Genomic DNA, 4,568 nt, shown 5'->3' on the forward strand with positions numbered 1-4,568 from the left:
CTTGGGTGTAAAGTCTGTGTATGTTTGTCAATCCAATATGAGATAGGTTCTTTTCCTAGGTTGTGTGGGATATTGCTATATAGGCTGCTAACATCGAATGTGGCTAGTATTGTCCCATCGTCTACTGTTTGTGGTAGGGAGCTAAGGACGTATGTGTCATCTCTTACAAAACTTCTGACTAGATTGGTGAAGGGCTGTAATAATATATATATTAGGTTGCTAAGTCTGATTGTTGGCCATGATGGTCCTGCTACTATGGGTCTGAATGTGAGGTCATCGGGGTTTTGGGTGCTTATGTACTCCAACTTTTGTATGTTGATGGCATGCCTTACCTGGTTAGATTTGTGTATTTTGGGTAGTCCATAGAAGATGTTTGTTTTTGTTTTGAAATTTGTAAGGAAGTCTTTTTCTTTTTTAGTTAATGTACTGTTGTATGTTGTGCAGAGTTTTGTTATTTTAGATATGGTTGTGTCGTCTATGTTAAAGCTAATTGGTTTGTAATAATTTTCGTTCCCTAGTAATTCTAAAATTTTTGTTTCATAGAAGTTCTTATTCATGATAACTACTGCACTACCTTTGTCTGCTTCTTTTATAACTAAGTTGTTATTATGTCGGATTTTTTTAAGTGCTTGATTTTGTTTTCGTGTTAGATTACTGGTGGGTTTTTCTTTTTGTTGGGGGTTGAGGTTCCAGAACCTTTTAAAAAAAGTATTTAGTTCTTTTGTGTTGTTTTGTTTGTTGGGGAAGTATGTTGATTTGTTTTTTACTAGAGAATCGTCTGTTGTGTTATTTCTGTCATTAAGTATATCTATGAGTCTAAATTTGCGTTCAAATTCTTTAAGGTCTTTTTTTTTTTTAACTCTGCTATGTTACTTTTGGGATTCGGGCAGAATTTGAGGCCTAGTTTTAGTACTTCAATTTCGTCCTTTGTAAGTGTCTCTGTAGATAGGTTAATGACTTTAGGTTTTTTGTTGTCTAGTCTGGTGTTATCATTTTGTGAGAGATTCCTAAAAAATGATTGTGTGGGTCGTTAGTCTCGGTGTTCCGGTTGGGAGGTTGGTTGTGTCGTTTTGTAGGGATGTATGGATTATGAAAGTACCTGGGGTATTTGGATTGGTTTTGTTTGTGTGGGGGTATTTTTGGGGTCGGTTTTGCACTGTAGGGTACTGGGAGTGGATGTTGTAAGGACTGTTTTGTGTTGGGTGGTATCTATAGGGGTGGTTTTGTTCCATTGGTTTGTTTCGGTGGGGGTTGTTAAGTAGGGGGATTTTTTGGTGGTTTGTGTGGGTAGGGTGGGGTAAGAGATAGTGGGTTCTTGATTGAGTTTGGTGACGTGGTTGGTAGTAACTATTTTCGTATTGTTGTGGGAGGTTGTATTTTTTAGTATTGTCATGTGGTGGTGGGTTGTCGGTTGTTGATATGCTGTTTTTGGAGCATTTTGGTAGTAGTATTTGTGTTTGTATGGTGCCTGTGTTCTTCTGTAGATGTGTGGTGTTCTTCATGGGAGTTTTGGTTGAGCTTGTTGGTTGGGATGGGTGTATGGTATGAATATGTTCCAGTCGTTTCGTTGTGTGAGTTTTGGTCTGTTGTGTGGGTATGTTTGTGAGTGATGTGTGTCTCGTTTCTTACCTTTGTTTCGAAATTTCTCCAGCTGTTGAAATAGGTTGACCACCCCCTTATTTAAATATACATCTTTCTCTCGTTGGAATTTCTTAACCCATTTTATATATATATATATATATATATATATATATATATATATATATATATATATATATATGTGTGTGTGTGTGTGTGTGTGTGTGTGTGTGTGTGTGTGTGTGTATGTATGTATACGTATGTATGTGTGTGTTCGTTTGTGTGTGTGTGTGTTCTTTGTTTTTGTTTTGCGAAACGTTTCGAATGAATTCAGTTATTTACGAAAGTGCATTTTTACCTTAATGCGAGTTGGGAATAATTTTCTCATTGACCAATTTGGTACTCCATACGGCATATATATATTGTTTTTTTTTTAATGTAACACACATATGTGTGTGTGTGTGTGTGTGTGTGTGTGTGTGTGTGTGTGTGTGTGTGTGTGTGTGTGTGAAAATAAAATATACTATAGGTATGTAGAGGCTGAATAATCAAAGGAAGCAAATTTATTTGGGCAAAATCCGTTATTTTCCTTTTGATGCACAACCTAATCCCATTAAGATGGTACCCATTATTAGATCAAATATTAACAATAATTTTTAGTTCTTTATTCAATGTTTTTGTGAATATAGAAATATATGCAAATATGCTTGACTTGCTTTTCTGCAAAATTTTATTGGAGATGTTTTTATCCCGGATTTTTATCCTCGAATTCGTAATCTGCTCTGGAGATTTACTGGATTACCACTTGGCTTCTTGGATATTATTAACTTTAATATGCTGACTTTCTAAAGTTTGGACTGCAATTTTAATTTTTTAATTTCATTTTCATTGTATTTTTTATTGTATTTTTGATTGTATCTTTTAAGATTCTTCTATATTATTATTTTATCGTATCTATATTCTATAAAAATAAAAATGTAATTGTTCGCATGTTACTAACTGATAATATAAAAAAAACTACTTCAACGGTTACTTTGAAATCTTTCTATAACATTTAAATCGTATGCACGCGTGTTTTTATATACTTAATATAAAAAATACTACAATATTGAATTTTTTTTCGAAATCGATGCTTTTCAATGACAGCCGATCTACGACGAAAGCGACACGCTTACGATCACGCTTTATTCCCCCCCCCACTTTCTTCAGCTTTTTTTTTAACGGACTTTATCTACAGGAATTCTGAAAATGTTTTCTGCACGGTTTTTTTTCCATCGACATTTTCATTGTTAGCAAAATATTAAACTTTCACGTCAACAAAACTGGCATAATATATTATTTTAACAAATTTTTAATGGTTTGGGATGCTACAGTTTAATGGTTTGGGGTGCTACAGTTTAATGGTTTGGGGTGCTACAGTTTAATGGTTTGGGGTGCTACAGTTGGCCATTTTGAAAAGATTCATTCATGTTTTTATACGAGATTTTGGACACTAAAACAAACGCTGATTCAAAGTTTAAAACATTAATAATAACAACAGTGAAATAAAAAACACTGAATATTCCTGTTTGCTTTTCTGGTCAAATTAACATTTTAACATTACAAAACAAAACAAAATAAATAAATAAATAAACCATTTGAATAACATTGGGAGCAGTGTCATTATTAATTATTGCGAGTTTGCTTTTGTTATAGATTTTATAGTTTTATAGTTTGACCATATATTATTAAAGAAAAATTTAACAAAGAAAAGAAAACCAAAGTACACTTTTAAAATATTATTTCTTTTCTTTTCTTCTTTTTTTCTCCTTAGCTCTAAATCAATGTTTAAAAACGTCAATTATACAAAAGGGTGTAAATAAGCCGTGGGATAGAGAAAACTATATCGAGACGTCTTTCGATCGACACTTTTCAAAACGTTTAAAAATGTGGTCAAAAGACCATAAATTATTAGCGAGTATAGGAGAATGGAAAAAAGGAAACAATCTCAACAAACACCCATGAGTCTCAAACTATGGATATGTTCTTTTTGTTTACACGACGAAAATTAATCGATACCACCTCGAGAATTTTTAAGTGAATTCTTGAGCGTGCTCTTTGTAAAATAGAGAAAGTTTCATCCAGTGCAGATATGGCACTGCAATAAATGTTCACCGATGGCCGACTTATGAGCCTGTACACGCCTGGATGTTGGACATTTTTTGTGCCTACGTAAGGAAGGACATGTTGAGAAATTCTAACCTCCAAACGCTGAATTGTATGTCCCATGTAGTCAGCCTCGCACTAACCGTTAAAACGATAAACCGCTATATTATATTGAGTGGCAGAGATACCTTCTTTTCGAACGGAGAGGAAATCATTTCTAGTCCCAAATCGGTATCTATTAATTTTCGCCAACTGTCTCTGTGTAAACAAACAAACAAACAAAAAACATACCCAGAATTTAGAACTCGTGGGTGTTGTTGAGATTGCTTCCTTTTTCCCCCTTTCTCCTATAATAATTTTTCCTACCCTCGCTAATAATTTATGGTCTTTTGACCACGTTTTAAAACGATGTTCCCCCTCTGTTGCCGACGTCTATTTTAAAAAGTGTAAGGCCAAAAGACGTCTCGGTAGAGTGTTTTTTCTACCCCACCGCTAATTTACACCCTTTTGTCTAATTTATGTTTTTAAACGTCGAATTAGAGCTAAGGAGAAAAGAAAGAGGAAAAGAAAAGAAAAAATATTTTAGAAATGTATTTTGGTTAAACTATAAAAAAGCAAACCCTCAACAGTTAATAATGACACTGCGTCCCGTGTTATTCAAGTGTCTTATAAAATTATGTACTCATAAAAATCTTTATAAATAAATAAAACAGAAAAAGTCTACGATAGTTGGAGAAGAATTGTAGTTTTCATTAAAAAAAACATTTGAGAAATTATAATTAAAAAAGAAGTGGCTATGTTTTCACAACAAAAATATTTTTCAACTACTTAATTCACTGTAACAA

This window comes from Euprymna scolopes, chromosome 7, assembly GCF_053919585.1.
Source record: "Euprymna scolopes isolate OS-2025 chromosome 7, ASM5391958v1, whole genome shotgun sequence".
NCBI lineage: Eukaryota > Metazoa > Mollusca > Cephalopoda > Sepiida > Sepiolidae > Euprymna > Euprymna scolopes.